This window comes from Rhinolophus sinicus, linkage group LG13 (genome assembly GCF_036562045.2).
Source record: "Rhinolophus sinicus isolate RSC01 linkage group LG13, ASM3656204v1, whole genome shotgun sequence".
Lineage (NCBI taxonomy): Eukaryota > Metazoa > Chordata > Mammalia > Chiroptera > Rhinolophidae > Rhinolophus > Rhinolophus sinicus.
The window spans coordinates 35,614,724-35,633,514 of NC_133762.1; the positions used below are offsets into that span (position 1 = coordinate 35,614,724).

Consider the following 18,791-nt stretch of genomic DNA (forward strand, 5'->3'; position numbering starts at 1 on the left):
CAAAGCGAAAGCCTCCTGGACCTACCTCTGTCATCACAGGCTCATCTGTCACTGCAGAAAGAAAAATACCTGGACCCAGAGGCCAAGTTCTTATTCCCCAGCCCTGGCACCAGGGGGCCCAGAGACACCCCTCTCACCCACCCCACCCCACCCCACCCCCACACAATCACAAGTACCTGGTCAAGCTCCTGCTGTGGGCACAGTGCTAGGTACATAGCAAGTGCTCAATAAACAGTCTTGTGCTCCATTTATACTCCAGGATGCCCACCCCATTTCTATTATCAAAGACAGAACCCACCCACATCATGTGTTTCCTAACAATGACCCCTCACACACCAAATGTCATTTTAGCCATTTTTGAAGCAAACTCTCAGAGGTGGATTACCTGCACAGGCCTTCTTACACTGAGGGCAGGAAGACACCCGCCTTCTCACGAGCGTCTGCACCCCTGTGACTGAGCCCTGGGGGCTGCTGTGGGGGTCTGCGCCTTCATTGAATGGTCCCAGGAATGAAGCATTTTATTCTCCCTCTGTTCTGCAGGCACGGTCACTTCTCAGCACCCATGTCACCTCCCAGCTGCCCCCTGCCCCCCAGGAAGCCTGAGAGATGGGTTGCCTACCTGAACTGCGTGTGAGTGAAGAGTAAAGGAGCTGGGAGAGGCCCGGGCTCTCCTCTTATTAAAACCCATGTATTCCACCAAAGCTTCTGGCGGGACCTCAGACATGAGGCACCAATAAGTGGGCACTGACATCCGGGGCACTGTTGAGGTCATTCTCTCACATCAGGCCGACCTCTGCCTCCAGTGTGTGTCCAGGCTCCCCAAGCCAGGATCTGGCTCTGCTACATTTGATTCTCACGGGCCTGACACCCAACCTCCATCCCCACCCATCACTTCTGTTGAATAAATGGGAACTTCGGAATTTCCAGAACATGGGGCTAAGACCAGACTCTAAACGCTAACCGACTTGGATTTATACCCTGGTGCGACCACTTCACCATCTGTGGGGGCATTGGACAACTTACTATAGCTTTCTGTGCCCCCCGTTTCCTCATCTGTAAAATGGGGATAATAATAATAATAGGGTGTGAGAGGACTAGAGGACAGGCCTGATTTAAGGTGCTTAGATCTGGTGCTCACTGAACAGAGGGCCCAGCCCTCTGCTGGCTCCTGGGATGGTCAGTGATACTTTGCTGAATGAATGGACATTAGCCAAGCATCCTGTTGTTGTTATCACATCGACATCAGCAGGGATCCCCAAGCCTGGTTTTGCAACCAGCCCTGGCGAAGGGTGTAGCAAAATTCTCCAAACAAAATTTGCTTCCATTCATTTTGGGTTTTTGAAAAGGCCACGTCAGACAGTTCGAGGAGGCGGCATTGCAAAACCCAGCAGAGAGGGATCCGGGACCCCACTCCTCAGCTCAGGAAGTGTGCGATCAGTGAACAGAGGGCCCTACACAGTGGCACCCCCAGGGCCCGGTGGCAGAGGGCTCTGGGCTCTGGGTTCACACACACCCCCTTTCTCAGTGATCTTGGACAGATATCCAACTGCTTTGAGCCTCAGTTTTCTCATCTGTCAAATGGAGAAAATACCTCTTTTCATTCCTACCCCTGGGGATGGATGGAAAATGAGGGGATTAAATGTGTTAAGCAAACTATAGAGTGCTGCACACACTCTAAGGCTTCAGTCCTGGTCAGGAGACACTGTGGAGGGGGGTGTAGTAAAACAGGCCCCCCCCACCACCACCACCATAAGACACAACGAAAGTCTCGTCACATCATGTGAGTTCTAAAGGGCCTTCCACAGAATCTGACGAAGCAGGGGGTGGGCTTGTCTTCAGTCTGACACGGGAAGACTTTCCTCAGTGATAGCCTTTCTCAAAAAGGGTGCAGTGAGAGTTTGCCTAACAGGGCGCTCCCTCCCAATGAAGCCAGCCCCTGAACTCCCTTAATTTCCAGGGTCATCTCTTAGAATGTCTGAGCCTCCTCAGAACCCTGTTGACCCCACCCTGAGTCCCAACACACTACCCTCCAAAGCCACTAAGGCAAACCAAGCCCTGTGACAGCCCCTCACATGCCCAAAGAAGAGGCAGGGGTCTTGAGGCCTCCCTTCCTAGACTCTCAGGTTCACAGACTCAGACTGTGTGAATGCAGAGAGATCCAAGCATTCATTTTATCAAGAGAACCCAGAGAGGGGACACATCTCATCCAGGCCACACCGCAAAGGGCTCCTAGCACAGACTGGATACCCACCATGAGCACACACTGCCCACCTCCCTGACCAGCCTCCCTGTGGCCCATTCAGGAGGACCACCTCCCCCCTTGTGGACACATGACCCACCATCCCTAAGCCTGCCCAGCACTTGGCTGCCTCCCTGCCTTTATCCAGGCCATCCTCTCAGCCAGCAGTGCCCCTCCCCGCCATTCTCCATCCACCCAAATCCCTCTAATCCTCCAAAATCCACTCCAGATCTCATGCCCGTCCTCCAGGAACTTCCTACAGATCCAAACTAGTGGGCCCTTCCCAGGGCTAGGACAGCACCAGCCTCCATCGCTGGGAGGGGCCTGAAAGGATGACCGCCGTTTACAGAGCAGGGCCCCATGGTTTTGACTCTGTCCCCAGGCCTGCCACACGGCTGGGCACTTAGTGGCACTTAGGAAGCACTGGTGGCCCAAAGAAGGAATAGAAGACTAAGAAACGGAGGAGCGAACAGCTGGTAACCTAGTCAATGACAGAAGGGATGAAAAAGTAAGCAGGTGATGACGTGAGCAAATGAACTGGTGCGGGAACAAATTCCTAACCAGACGGGCACAGTAAACACACCCCAAAGACATAGGGTCCTGCTCACACGTAGCCCTTCACCCTCTTTCTTCTAAAGCCTCTGGGGTCCCATAGACACACTGGGATTTTAGAGGCCATGGGCCTCTAACTCCAACAGAGCCCAGACAAATGCCTCTGGGTTTACAGACCCATTTGGAGGCCAGGAACTCAGAGGCACGGTTGCGTTGGCAACCTCCACGCCCTACCACCCAGCCCTCAATTCAGAACAGCCCAGACCATGCCCACCCATTCATCTGGCCAAGAAGAAAAAAATGGAGTGAGGACCCAGAAGGAGCCAACACCTGTCCTCAACAGCACGGTAAGGAAATGAAGAGGCAGATGCGACCCCGCCCCTCCCCACACCAACCACACAAAGAAGCGTCCAGTGATAAGGAGCAGTGACTGGGTAGTGAAGGCAGAGGCCCACAGGGCTGTGATGGTGGTGACTGGGGCACAACCTGGCCGGGGGCTTTCTTCTGGAAGTGCTGCCTAAGGTGAGACCTGGACAATAAGCAGGAGTTAAGTAGGCAAAGGTGGGAAGTTCAGGCAGAGGCCCCAGCACGTGCAAAGACCCTGAGTGTGGACGGAACATAGACTGTTCCAGCAACTGAATGCAAATCAGAGGACTGGAGCCAAAGACGAGGAAGGGGGTACAAGATGTGGCTAGACAGTTAGCTAGGCAGGGGGAGAAGGCTGGGCCTCCTCCTGGGAGCCGAGGGCATTTATTGAGTACTGACTGTGTGCTTCAAAAAAAAATCTGAATTCAAAATTTCATTAATTCACATTTAGAATGTTTAAGTGGCAGTGTTTCAATGCACTGTAGTCATAACGCTATTTTTAATGCTTTTTTGAACGAATGAATGAATGAATGAATGAATCTATCAATCAATCATAGATGTAGGAAAGGGTAGAGACCACCTGCTTCCTGTCACGTAGAGTGCCAAGCACAATTTCTCAGAGCGTTCCCATCGTGTAGAGATGCTGGCATTTATAAAGCCAGTGGCCCATAAACCACACGAGAACCTAATGAGATGCCAGTGGGTACTCCTGGTACATCCAAGACGTCACTGAGTCTTCCGAAAGCTCCAAAGTACACAATCTACCTTAGTTCCTAAGTGCTGCACGGGCTCTCTTCAAAAACACCAACTCAGTTGCCTAGGGCACAGCACTCAAACCTGCAGCTCCATCTCAAGGCTGGCAGCAGCTGGATGCTACCCTGGGTCACACATAATTCAGCCACCAGGCTCGCTCTACCCGACACTTTCTCTCCAGTCAGGCCCTATACTGTCCCCATTGCAAAGCACAGACTGCCTCCCAGCACAAACAGGCTCCTTGAGGGTGGGGACCCCATCCAGTTATCACATGTCCCCAGCACCCAGCAAAGGCCTAGCACAGCCTCTGATGGATGAACGAGGGGAGGGTACCATGAACGCCACACACAGGCACTCTCAAAGTTATGCTGTCTCGCTCTAGGACAACCCAGAAGCCCTGGCATACCCCTGCCACAGCACAGGCACACGCGCGCGCGCGCACACACACGGGCCTGCCCCATGTGCACAGCCAGTGTCTCCAGGAGCTGCTGAGAACACATTCAATGTCTGCTGATAACTGGCTGTCAGCAGCCGGCTCTGGGCCTGGCAGTGGCTCCCAACACTCCAGCCACCAATAAGCCACCCAGCTCTGCAGCCCCACCCAGCTCGGCTGCTCACAGGAGTCTGGCTCAGGCCCCTCAGGGCACCCTGGGACCAGGCAGCCCATGGTCCTCTCTGTGGGACAGAAACTGTGCTCCTCCAACAGCCACTCTCTGAGATGGTCTTGTACAACCTCACTCCACCACCACCTCAAGTCTGGCAGACACAGCCCCCTCCCATGGTGAAGGCGCAGAGGCAGAGAGAGCCAGGACCTCAGGAACTGGGCAGGGAGGAGCAGTCTAGCCTCAGTCCCAGGCCCCAGTCTAGCCACCCTTGGGGCCAGGGACTGCAGCCCCCTCTCCCTCTGTCATTTCCACTTCCAGGCAGGTGGGGGTGCAGGAACCCTCCCCCCATGAATGCTGCCCTCCAAGACTGAGGCTTCCATCCTCAGAGCACCTCCTTCACCCCTCACCCTCACCCCTACAACTGGCCTTGGCCAACCCATAATCCCTTCCCCATTTCATTTTTCCCCACAATATCAACAGTCTCTGGCAGCCCTTCTGCAACACTGGCAATGGGGAGGAAGAGGGGGAGAAGGGTGAGGGATGAAGGCAGAGAGGAATGGAAGGATGGAGGAGAATCGTAGGAGGTAGGTTCCGTAGAAAGAGGCCAGGGGCCATCACATGTCCAGATAGCACATGTCCCTCCCAGAAGGCCCGGCACATCTGGACCCAGCTGGCTTCGCTGGCCACCTGGTCCACCTGCCACCCGCTCTGAACACGAACCCCTTTCACCGTGGGGCGCCGCACGTGGGGGCCTCCCGTAGCCATGTGAGAGCCCCCCCCAGCCCAGGTGCCGGGTCAGCCCGGCCCCTCCTGGGCACGCAAACAGAGAGGGGGAACTATGCAGCACTGGAGGGTGGGGTTACCCTCGCTCCCTCCCAAGATGCCAGGACCAGGGGAAAGAGCTCCGGAAGGGGGGAGCCGGCTGGGCATGCTCCCCGAGCTACTGAGGTGGGATGGAGGAATGCCCCGGCTGGCTGGCAGAGCCCTCCCTCTTCTTAGCTGCAAGGCTGGTGGGCAGTAGAGGGGTCTGCCTAACCCCATGGCTGCCCTGTAGATTGGGGGTCGGACATGAAGAGGGGCTTCCCAGCTTTGGCAGCCCCTTGACATAGGGGAGTCTGCGGGAATAAGAGCTGAAACGGGGGTCTGGCCCTGGATACGGGGTCCGGGCCCCAGCGCTACTGCCCCCAGGTTTGAGGCTCCAATGAGACCTAGATTGGGGATCCAACCAAGAGAAGGGGGCTTCCCAGCCGCAGAGCCGCCCCCTCGGATGAGGGGCTCAGAAGACGGAACTGGCAGGGGGAGGGGGCTTTTCTGCGCCAGCACCGCCCCTCGGTTTAGGGAGGTCTGTCCCAGAGGAGACCCAGATTTGGGGATGCTGCGGAGGGACGGGGCATACCAGCCCCGGACAGGGGATCCGGGCCACGGCGCGCGCGCCACCCCCGCGCCCTCACCTGCGCCCGGCGCCTCCGGCCCACTCGTCCACTGTGCTGCACCGCTGCCGCTCGGGTCCCTTAGCGGGTCCGTTCGCAGTTCCGCCCGCTTAGGCCCTGGCCCCAGCCTCGGCCCGCGGGTGCCCCATGCCTCTCTTCTGGCCGGCACGGCGCCCCAGATGCGGCTGCGGGAGGAGGAGCCGCGCGGCCCGGCTCCCCAAGAGCAAGAGCAGCGGGGAGGGGGCGGGAGGCGGGGAGATGCGCGCGGGGGAGGGGGGCGCGCGGCTGCGCTCAAAACCAGGCGCGGATTCGGCCACTGGCCTGGGTGGGGGGCGCCGTACCCAGCGCCCACCCACATCCACACCCCCGCAACCCGGGGGAGGGGGAGTGTCTCCGTAGCCAGCTACGCTTGGTCGCGAGCCGGAAGGGCGCTTAGAGATCCGCGGTTGGACGCCCAGAGAGTGTGGGCTACTGGCACAAGGTCACACAGCACAGGCTGCGGTAGCGTAGAAACCTGGAACCCCAGACTACAGCGCTGGTCAGCAGGAACCTTTGTTGATGATGGCCGGCCAGTGGAGAAAGAAAACTGAGGCCCACACCAGACAAAACAGGCCCAGGTCACACCAGCAAGTCAGGAGGCCCCTGGGATTTGAACTTGGGGGTTCCTGCCTCTGGAAATGTATGCCCCCTTCCTGGTGACCAGTTTTCTGCAGAACCCTCTTCCAGGTACTTTCTCGCGCATGGCCACACAGGGGTTAAAAACAACCCCTGGAGTCGGATAGACCTGGGCTGAGTACCCATCCTATTTTTCCTGGGGCTCGGTGATCATAGACTAGATACTGCTCCTTCCGAGCCCTAGTTTGCCCACCTGTAAAATGGGACAACAGCAGTATAATACTATCCCCAACTTGGGTTGAGGACCCAAAGAGATAAGGAATGTCAGCTCCTTGTTGGTGCCTGGCGTTATAGGTATCACGTGAATTTGCTCACCCTCCTGGCTCCCACATACAGCCGTCCCCTAAGAATGCTAGTTGAATGCAAACAGTCAGAACAATGTTAAAGGGTAGCATTTATGGCTTCTCACAGACCTTTTTCCATCCATTCATTCCCTACCATCCATTCACCCTGCCCACATTCCCCATCCCAGAAATTTCTGTTCCAGTGCTTCTCTGCCTTTCCCTGTGCCTGTGTTGCCCTCCCACCTTCTCTACCAGACAACTCCTATACATTCACGGAGGCCCAGCGCAATCTGTTGCATACCCCAGCGGCTCCCATTCCCTAAGTGTCCGCCCATGCTTCCCTTCTCCATTCCCAGTGTGTGGTCTAGGTTTGTCTCTGTCTTTGGGGGCCTTGACACCTGTGGTGAGAGGATGTCACTCAAAGGAGATGATCAAGCAGGACCAACACTGCCTAAGAGAGTTCCCTGGAGGAGGTGGGGCTTCAGCCGGACCTGGAAGGAGAGGTGAGTTTGGAGCTCTGTGGGGAGGAAGGAGAGTATATGGCAGGCAAAGAAGGGGTTGTATGTTTGGGCAGGGTGTCAGGAGGGAGGAGAATAGACTGCCTAGAGCAGCTGAGAAGACCTTATCATCCGAGCTGGGAGGCAGCGAGAGCCAGGGGCTGGACAGCAACCTGGTGATATAAGGTCAGGTCGAAATGAGCAGGCTTTGCCCTTGAGAACACCTCTCACAAGGGTCCCAGGAGACTTCTACAAAGATGTTTATAGCAGCATCATTGGTAATAGTGAAAAACTGAACACAGCCTAACTGTCCATCATCCAGAGACTAGATAAATAGTGATGAATTCAGACAATGGAAAACTCTCCACGCAGCAATCCTCAAAATAGCTGAATTCAAGCCACGCACATCCATGAGGATAAACCTCAAAAACACACTGTTGATTCAGTTTGTGAAAATTCGGAGTTGTACACTTATGATCTGTGTACTCTTTGTATGAATTTTATACTTCATACAATTTTTTTAAAATAAAAAATATACATTGATGGATAAAAAACCAAGTTGCACATGGAAAACACAGTTTGACGCCAGACGCATGAAATTTGAAAATATGCAGCACAATACTACTATTGTTTAGGGACACATACATATGTAATACAAGTGTAAACACACGTATGAGAGTGATAAATAGCAAATTCAAGAAAGAAGTGACCCTTAGGAAGAGAGGAAAGGGAATGTAAAAGGGGCTTCAAATATACTTGAAATGGTTTATTTCTTAAGCTGGATGGTGGGTACATGGGTGTTTGTTATGTTATGTTGATCTCTCGACTTAGACATTTTTGTGAACATGAAATATTCAATAATGTAATAATACTTTTTTTTAAAATCAGGGGGTGCCTGTAAAGGCAGTGGGGAGCCATTGCTGGTTCTTGAGCAGGGTTGTGATATGGTCAGAGATTGAAGGGGCAAGACTAGACAAGAAAGGTCAGGGAGGCTGGTGTGACAGTCCAGATACGAAGTTCGAAGGACTGAGCAATGGGGACCGAGACAGAGTTATGAGAGCGAGAGGAAAGATGGGAGAGGTTTAGAGGAGTCAACAACCAGCAAGGAACACAATTTAAATGCTGACAGGGCCTAAGCAGGGCGTGAGCATGGAGTCATGGGGACCGTGACACATGGTCTGGCAGGGGCAGCCCCTACTCAGCGCCAGCTGATTGTTGCCATGTAGGAAAGGAGGCCCAATGGGAACACATCTTCTCATAGTTTTTCAAGAGAAATAAGCAATTCAAAATTTTTTAAATGCAAAATCTCCTACATTTTGAATGATGGCAACTAAATAGAAAAAAATTTTTTTTTTTATTCTGTCGGGGCCAAGTTGTACAGATTTGCAATCTCTTCAGTGAGGACGAGGCTCTAAGAGACGCAATGAAGGGACAGTAACACCAGATTTTCCTGCCTGTGAGGCTGAATAGTCTCACAACCAGCAGTCAGGGAGGGCTTCCTGGAAGAACTGCCACTGGGCAGTGAAGGGGGAAGCTATTTCAGACTGAGAAAACAGCAAATGCAAAGGCAGGGGTTGAGTTGAGTGAGCCCAAGAGAGAGATGCAAAAACCAGTAGGGCTTTTCACAGAAGGGAAACCGATGTCCAGGAAATGCATGAGGGGATGCCTGACCTCATCGGTCATCAGGGAAATGCAAATCAAGACCATGATGCTATGCTAAGTCACACCCTCTCAATTGGAAAAAACAAGAAAGGCTGACAATACCCAGTGTCAGGGAAGCTGGAGGTCCCTGCAGCTCTTCCCTACTGCTGAGGGGAGGGTGCACCAGTGTACACAGTGACCCAGCAAATCTCCCAGATCCGTGTGCTCAGGAGACACCTGTGCACGCGTACCCTCAGCCAGTGCTTCCCAAACTTTAGCATGGGTAGGAATCCCCCAAGGACCTTGTTGAAAGGCAGATTCTGATTCAGCGGATCTAGGGCAGGGCCCAAGATTCTGCATTTCTAACAAGTTTCCAGATGATGCCGAGGCTGTGGGTCCCTGGACCACATTTTGCAGAATGTTAGGAGCAATGCAGAACATCCAGAGCAGCAGTGTTTGTCAAGGCAGAAAACCTGAACACAATCCAATTATCTATTGACAGGAGAATGAACAAATAAATCGTGGAATAGTCACAGGGCCCTCAAAACAAAAGAATTGCAATGACACACATAACATGGACAGACTCTCACCAACATAGCACGGAGTTAAAAAAAGAGAAGACTGTACACAGCATACCTTTTAAGATAAAATTAATAAATGAGTAAAAACAAACAAGAAATTGTTTAGGCACTCATACATGTAAGAGAACAAAAAAACAAAGAAATTAGGGAAGGATAAACTCAGAATGCAGAATATTAGTGACCTCTGCGGTGGAGTGCAGAGGTGGATGTCAGATTTTGGTTCTGTTCTAGTTCTTGGGGTGGGCAGTGGTTACAGGTGTACATGTTATGTTATGTTATGTTTATACTATATTGTATTATATCACAGACATAAGGCCATGCATGGACTAATGCTGAGATCACGTCATGAGCCAAGGAGACTTGAAATTCAGTTGTGTGGACCTGAGGTCCATATTTTAATGGGGAGAGAGACTCACAGAGACTCAAAGAGAGCTGGTGAGACTGAGAGAGATGAGAGAGTTGAGTACAGGGTGTTCAAACACAAGCACAGCATGGAGTGCTCAGGGCGCTGAGGGGAGAGGTTGTGGGACGAGGGGATGATTGCCCGACCCGGCCCAGAGACAAGGAGGAAGCTGATGCGGCCAGAGGAGGCTGTGGCATCCTGGGCGGCAGATTCTCAGCCACTCCCTGCCATCAGCCCACTAGCTCAGACTGTGCAGGGACCAGAGATGTGGGCTTCAGGAAGGACCCTGGAAGAGGATGGAATGACTCAAACCAAGTGGAGAGAGTCCACTTGGCAGCAGGTGGCCTCCAGCAGCCCTGGGTAATAAATGACCAGCTCTGAGAATGACCAGATCCAGGGAGTGACCACATCGAGCTAATGATAAGACTTGGCTTATAACCAAACCAGACAATGTCCAGATCCGTCAAGATTGGAACAGGGGATGCCTGGCCCCAAATCAGGTCAGGCTGGGCCAGCCCCTGGGGAAATGGAGAGGAAGGAGTATCCAGGGCCCCTGCAGCCAGGATGGGTTGGCCTCCCTCTCCAGGCCCCATCCCTCTCACGGAACTTTCTCTCCCCTAAAGAGCCATTGGGTCTGACCCCTCCTTGCCGTCACTCCCCCTGCCCTGGCTCAGCCTCTGCATCTCCTGACTGGACTATCTTGGCAGCCTCCTTCCAGGGCTCCTGTTCCAGTGCCCCCCTTACCACACCTGTCCCAGTGACATCTTTCTATTACACAGATCTGACTGTGTCCCGCCTCTGCTGAGAATCCTGCATTGTCTCCCTATCACCTGGGGAGAGAGCTGGAACTGCTTGGCCTGGTATTTGAAGCCCTTCAACATTTGGCCCTGTACCCTCTCCTAATTCAGTTCTGCTCAAATCCCACCCCTTAGGTACAGGCTCTGCGGTCTCTCCTGAAGATAAGAGGTTTCCCATCCCAGCCTGGGCAGGCCCTTTTTCCTGGCATGCCTGTTCCCCACTGAAGACTCACATTTCAAAATTCAACTCAAATGTCACCTATTCTATGGAAATTTTCCCTGACTTCTACACCCCACTCTCCAGTCCTAGTTTGTCATCCCCCCAAATTCTTCATTCCCCCCCTTGGTATCATCAAGCATTTCTTTCTTTTTCCTTTAGCTTTACTGGGGCATAATCGACAAATACAAATTGTATATATTTAAGTTGTACTACTTGATGTTTTGATATATGTACACCTTGTGGAATGATCACCACAGTCAAGCTTCTTCACACACCCATCACTTCACAGAGTTTTGGGTTTTTTCCATGTGGTAAGAACACATAAGATCTACCCGCTTAGTACATTTCAAGTATACAATACAGTGTTGTAAACTACATATTCCCAAAACACTTCTGGTGACAAAGACACACTACGTCTCAAACCCCTTAGAGCAAACGTTCTTGGCACCCACCCTGGAGTCCAGCTGCAGCTGCAGTGGACAGCTCCCACACACTGGTGCCCCACAAACACTCACCAGATCTCCCACTTTTCTGGATTTTCTGAAGTCGCAAGAGCTTTCTCAGCCCCAGCACAGGACAACTTGGGAACTTAGGGGAGTTGACACCCTCGGGGTCAAACTTCAGTCATGGGGGATGGGAGTCAGGGGGTAAATGCCCAGCCTCGCTTACTTCAGGGAAACAGTTCTGAGGCGTCTTCTCCACTGTTTCTCCAAAGGTCCCCAACATGATGGAGTTCCAGTGACCGCTTGCTAATGCATCTTTTATTGATTTTCTCTCCTTCCGTCTTACTCTCCACACTCTCTCCTTCCTGCTTCCTAGGATTACCTCCCCAAAAAACAACCCGCATTCAAGTCCCTATCTCAGGAACTGCTTTTGGGGGAACCCAAACTAACACCTGTTTGCTTCTATCTCTCCTATAAGACTGGAAATAGCTCCTTGAGATGCAGGCCACGTTGAATTCGCCTCGAATTGTGGCATCCAATAGTCTGGCATCCCGACTATGCTGCTTGCATTTGTGTGACCTTGGCCAGATCACTTCCTTACACCCATAGGCTCAGCCAAAATAAGTAGGAGATTCCCAACCTGTTAATGAAATATATCCTGTGGGGGGTAGGTAGGACTTCCTCCCTTCCTTCTTCCCTGCATTTTCCAGTAATTCTGAGTATTCGTGTATTCTTTTGCTTTGTTTTCACAGTGTGGAAGGAGTGTGGGAAGGGAGTGAGTAGGCCTGGGTTCAAATCTTGGCTTTGTTGCATACTGGCTGTGACTGGGCAAATCACACTCTCTGGGTCTCAGTTTCCACATCGGGAAAATGGACACAAGCACAAACATCTACTTTGGTTGTGACTTTGACCATGGGAACACTTTGTAAACCACAAAGTGAATTGGAAGCCTGAGTTGTTGTCATCCCTGGGCTGGCATCAGGCCTGGCATTGAGGAAATGCCTGGGAAATGTTTGGAGAATAAAATGAGCTCAGCTAGTAGTGGAAACCCCACAGTGCTCCTTCTCTCCTCCATTCATTCAGTGTTCACTGCCACCCACTTGGGCCAAGCCCTGTGCTGGGCACTGGGGATGCAAAGTTGCAGGAGGAACATCTCTGGCCTGAGGAGGCTTGCCCTCTTCAGGGGAGACCCAAGAAAACCCACCATTCCCAGAGAGGCCCTGACCGAGTATAGGGGAAATATAGGAAGGCCTCTAGGAAGAGGTGATGCCCGAGCTGCACAGGATTTAGTCTGATGAGCAAAGGGAGAACAGAGAGGACATCCCAGCATGAGGGAACCGTGTGCACAAAGGCCAGACTGGGCCCATGAAGCCACTACGGGCAGATCATTGGGGCCGAAGCCTCAAGAGTTCACAGGTGAAGCCAGAAAGGTCAGCAAGGGCTGGATCATCACAAACTTGAGATCCTCCGAGGAGTCACGAGTTTCAACGTTTCAAGGTGATGGGCAGCTATGGAAAATGAGAACGAGCCTGGAAAGAATCCTTGATTTTCTTTGTGAACCAGGGCAACTCATTTAGCCTCTCAGAGCCTCAGTTTCCTCATCTGTACAATGGGGGGAAATGTCACAAGAGGATGTTGGAAGGAGGACTTGAAATCAAGTGAGTTTGTTGCCTGGCACAGGACGATGCTCAGTGGATATGAACTGAGTGAGTGAGTGAGTGAGTGAGTGATGAAGTCCTGCCAGGCCAGGAGCACCTTCACTCACACTGTCCTAAGCCTAGGATTCAGTTCCCTCCTCTAATCCTACCTTCTCCTTTCCCAGCCCCTTGTCGCAGTGCCTCCTACTTGCCCACAGGACAACAGCCTGGAGGGCTGGGACTTTTCTAGGGTCGTCAAGTGAGTCAAACACACCGCCAGGTCCAGTGTTCAGTCCCTGCTCCGTGATGCCAGAAATGCTTTTTCTCTGCCCCTTGATATAGATTTACTTCCAGGCCCTGGCTGGTGTTTTGTGGGATGGGGAGGCGCTTGGGTTCCATTGTTTCCTTGATGGACCAGAGCCACCTGCCTCTGGCTCCAGATGCCCAAGCCACCATCTGTTCCCACCAGAGCCCTCGGCTCTTTTCTTAAAATAATTTCTCCCGTTTCCTTGGAGACATCTCTCACATGGAAGAATGGAAGGGAGGGAGGGAAGGAGGGCAGGCTGGATCCCATTTCCTGAGCACCTACTGTGTGTCAGGCCTGGCTCTCATCACACCCCTTTGAGCTGGGAATCACTCCACGCCCCTTTTCAGATGAGGACTGAGGCTTGGAGACCCGTGATCACATGCCCTGGACCTCACAGCAGGTAAGAGCAGAGTCAGGATTTTAACCCGGGTCTGTAGGACTCAAAAGTGAAAGCCCGTGTGACATGACGGGGAGGTGTACTTGGGGCTGCCCTTACCCCATGTCCAAATAACCCTGGCCAGACACTGCCCATCCCCCCAGATTGCTCTCCTTCACTTGATTCAATTCAGGAAACACTAAAGGTCCTGTTGTGTGTGTTAGGCCCTGGGCCAGGCATGGGTTAGGAGGAGTGTCTCAGATATGAATAAGACAAAGTCTTCTCCCTTGAAATATTCACAGAGTGTGGGGGAAGTGAGAAGGGTGAAAGGACGGATAAAAAGGCACCACTGGCCCATATATTTCAGTACCAAAGGCTTCAGAGGGGCCATTTCGACAGATCCTCCCAATATCCCAGCCCCATTTTTCAGAGATGAAACTGAGGCCCAAGGAGTAAATTCACATATCCAAGACTATAAAAGGAGCAATTGGTGGAACCAGACTAAAGTCCCAGATTATGCTAAAATCACAGAAGACAACTTGCTGAATTGCCCCAGAGACCTGAGCAGAGTGCTGCTACGGGGTGTGGCCAGGAGTGTGGCTGGGACCCCAAGGACCCTGAGTGGAGGGGGAGAGATGAAAGGATGAGACCGATGGGTCTCAGCCCCTTTCTGACCTCAGCCCTCTCAGGCCAGCTCCGAGGCTGATATCACCAGGATACTGACACCATCAGCCCAAGCAGAGGGACAACCAAAGCCACTCAGAGCATCTCATAGACATACCTGACCCCGCAGACATCTGGTCCACCTGATGCCCGTGTGTCCTCGGCTTGGCCCTACCCACGCAGCCCATCTGTTAAACCCACCAGTCCAAATCTTGGGTTTAGAGGCGGCTCTCATATCTGATAGCTAAGCCTAGCAGAGGTCATTTCCAAAGGTGTCTGGCAGAAGTAGGCTCACCATCACATCAACACACCTCCGAGCTGTGTGGGCACAGGTTACACTCTGCCTTTCATTCTCCCACTCTGAAGCGCGGGTCTTACTACAGGGGCTGTGGCAACCCCATCACAGGCAGGGAAAGAGGGCAGGGAGTTGTAGGTGGAGGGACTGGCATGAACAAAAGGAAGGAGGCACAGGGGATTCAAGGAGAAGCAAACGGCAGAGCTGAGGCCAGAGCAGGGGCCTCGAGAGGAAAGACCTTGAGAAACAGGGGAACAGCCTGGCCTTCATCGTAGAGGCCAAGGTGAGCTGGCGGGTTTCAGAGCCCAGGGAAGATGTGATCAGACATTGTGTAATGAAAAACCCCCTGGTGGTCAGTGTGGAAGTCGGCCGTCAAGAGAGGGTGAAAGGGGAGGCAGGGAGGCCAGTGAGGAGGCCACCCCAACTGTCCAGAGGAAAGATGATGGAGCCTGGGCTGGGTGGGAGCTGTGAAAAGAGACAGGAAGGAGGCAGGTGGGAGAGCAGTCAGAGGCAGAATCAACAGTTGTTGCTGATGGATCCTAATGTGGGGCGAGGGAAGGAGAGGAGGCAAAAATGGGGCTCACGTTTCTGGTGTGGGTGGCTGGTATGGCTGCCCTTGAGATTGGAGGTCAGGCAAAGGGAAAAGGGGAGGCAGGAGGAGGCAGCCCCACCTATGGACTTGTCATGTCAGATGTCCCTGGGACACGCAGTACTGCTGATTCTAGGGGCCCCGTGTTTTACAGTCTACAAAGAGTTGTTGTCATGCGGGAGACCCTGCTCGCTGCACCATTTGTCGTGCGGGGTGGCCTGCGGGGTCTCTGCTCCCACTCCCCACACAAGAACGCAGGATATGGTGAGGCCAAAAAGGAACACCCACGGAGCCATAAGTAGGGGAGTCATACCACTATATTCTCGCTGGCGGCATTATACTCTCACTGGAGGCTGGATCCACACTGTCCGCAAACTGCCATCCACGCTTGCCAGCCCAGCCGCCATCTTCTTGCTAGCCCCCATTCTTCTCTCTCTCTCTCTCCTAGTGTAGCCACAGCAGTTATATTAGTGGCCAATGGCTCACTGGTTACAGCTGACAGCCAACTAGCCACAGCTGATGGCCATCCAATCACAGTTCATGGCCATTTACTACCTGAGCCAGCACCTTTCTATGTGAGGCCGAGAGCCTGGAAACTACTTTCTGGGGCTCTGTCCCCAAAGTTGTCAACCCAACGCTTTGGTTGGATTGCAGCCAAGAAGGTTCCAATCCTGGAATCGTCCAACAACCCTAGGAGGTCAACACTATTTTTTCTCAGAGAGAAAATTCCAGGCTCAGAGAGTGGTGATGACTGAGCCAACGGTTCACTGTGGGGGTAATGGAGCCAGCGACTCTGTCTTCAAGGTCAAGGCTTTTCTCCTGCACCCAAGGAGCTTCCCGGTCATCCCAAGGTTTGTAAGAAGATGTCCAGGAAAATGTTCAATCCCAGGAGACACTGGGATCGGAGAGAGAGTGATTGAAAGCACAGAATGGACAAGGTCTTTCAAAGAGAGGACATCAAGGGAAATAAGAAAATGACCTGGGAAGAACCTCAAGAAACAGCAGTCTTCCAGAGGTGAGCAGACGAGGCTGTGAGCAGAGAAGCAGAAGGAAAACCAAGAGAATGCTTTGGGACAGAGCCGAGGATGACTATGCTTCCAGAAGGAGAAAGTGGCCCACAGTGTTATGAAATGAAGACTGTTTTTCCTCCCTGCCCACACTGGGGGCCTGGGGCAAGGCTGCAAGGAGACAATGAATGTACTTCAAAACTGTAATGTGCTCACTACAGGCCACGGATAATTGCTGTGGTCCTGGCTCTGCCATCCCCTCTCCAGGTGACCTGGACAAATCCGTTTCCCTCTCTAGACCCCGGTTCCTCCTTCTGTCCAAGAAGAGGGTTTGAGTTCCCGGAAGCATTCCTTTATTCACTCAGTTAATTCAGGGAATATTTACTGAGAACCTTCTATGTGCCAGACACTGTTCTAGGAATTGGGGAGACTTCCGTAATCAAAACAGAAAAAGATCCAGCCCTCCTAGAGCTTACATCTAGAAAATGGAACTGTCAATACACAAAAAGCATAATTAACAAGTAAGTGATACAGTATATTAGATGGTTATAAGTTCTCTGAAAGAAAGAAAAAAGTAGGAATAGGGAGTGCTAGAGTTGGTGCAGACTATTCATTTTAAACAGTGTAGTCAGGTAGCACTCACTGAAAAGGAAATTTTTGAGGAAAAGAGTGAAGGCAACGTCTCTGCAGCTACCTGGGAGAAAGCATTCCAGATGGAGGGAACAGCCAATGCAAAGACGTAAGGTGAGTGATACTAAAATCCCCCACTATGAAATATTTTAAAATGCTAGATTTCAGAAAATTATATGGAAATGGGTAAATCTGAAAGCAAAGCAGAGAAATCTTCCCATGCCAGCAACCAAACAGGAACACAAGACCAAGGAGCTCAACCTACACTGGAGCTGTGGGATGTCATGCAGACATCTGCAGTTCAGGTAACGCAATGTCTAAGAACCATGTACGGCACAGAGCCAGATGAGTCAGGAATCATCCTGCATAAATTATGGACTAAGGAAGGGCTGCAAGCTAAGCAATGAAAAAGGGATTCTTTTTTTTATTTTATTTTAATCCTGCTTCACTGCGGCAGACAGCAGAGACAATTCTCCGGGGAGGTTTTTCTATAATCCCACCCAGGTCCCTCAGCCTGGGAACCAACTTTTAGCTTTGTTAACTTTCGAGTTCACTTTAAATTGAAATTTTCAGCTTGAATTTTTTTTTTTGTATCACATCAATACTTAAAATTCAGTCCTAAAACCCATGGGGGCCAGTCAATGTCCAGACCTTCTCCGGGGAGGTGGGTGGGATTATAGAAAAACCTCCCCGGAGAAGGTCTGGACATTGACTGGCCCCGACATGGGTTTTAGGACTGAATTTTAAGTATTGATGTGATACAAAAAAAAATTCAAGCTGAAAATTTCAATTTAAAGTGAACTCGAAAGTTAATAAAGCTAAAAGTTGGTTCCTTAAAAAAAGATGAAGAAGAGAAAGAGAAAAAACAAGAATTAGATAACACAAGTTATCAACATCAGTAATGAAAAAAGGACATCAATACATATGCTACAGACATTTAAGAGGTAATAAGAGAATGTTATAAATGCTTTTATGTCCAAAATTGGATAATTTTATTGAAATGGACAAATTCCTTGAAAACAGACCAAAACAGACCATTGCTTATCAAAACAGACACAAGGAGAAATAAAAGTTCTGAATAGTCCTAATTAAAGAAATTGAGTCTGTATTTTAAAACATACCCATAAAGAAAACTCTAAGCTCAGATGATCTTACTGGTGAATTATTCCAAAAATTTACAGAATAAAAAACATTAATCCTACAAATCCTTCTAGAGAATAGAACAGGATTTCCTGACTTTATGATTTCAGCCTGAATTTGTTACCAAACTCTGAGAAGGACATTACAAGAAAGAAAAACTGTAATCCAGTAGCTCCATGAATGTAGATGCAAAAATACTAAACAAAATATTGACATAACCTAGTGATATATAAAAAGCATAATACATCATGACCAAATGTGATTTATTTTATGAATGCAAAATTGGTTTGGCATTCAAAAACCTATCAACATAATTCACCACTTTAACAGATATTTTTTAATGATCACCTCAAAAAATGTGGAAAATAGAGTTGATAAAATTCAATACCCATCCATAATAAAAACTCTTGGCAAACTAGGAATAGAAGGCATCTTCGTTACTCTTATAGATGGTATCTACAAAACTCTACAGCTAACATCATACTTATTAGTGAAAATTTGAATGCTTTTTCCTTTAGATTAACTGTCCACAGAATAGCCAGTAGAATAAGGCAGGAAAAAAAGTGTACAAAATTGGAACAGGAGAATTAAAAATGTCATTATTCACAGGTGTCACATATTGTGCCTGTGGAAAATCTAAAAGAATCAACAAGCAATTAGC

The 18,791-nt window shown here is 50.8% G+C and overlaps 1 protein-coding gene across 5 annotated transcripts in view; it reads right to left on the bottom strand.

The window, feature by feature from the left end:
- DLGAP4 (DLG associated protein 4) overlaps positions 1 to 18,791 on the bottom strand; it is a 234,063-nt gene that overhangs the window by 185,743 nt on the left and 29,529 nt on the right. The window contains exon 1 of one of the 5 annotated variants that reach the window (XM_074317784.1): positions 5,967 to 6,204. The exons of 1 other annotated variant lie outside the window; for it this stretch is intronic. The gene's annotated coding sequence lies outside the window, so the exon portion shown is untranslated. Of the gene's footprint in view, positions 1 to 5,966; positions 6,205 to 18,791 lie in introns of those variants that run through there. 3 more of the 5 variants (XM_074317781.1, XM_019732775.2, XM_019732757.2) reach the window with 3 other exon arrangements.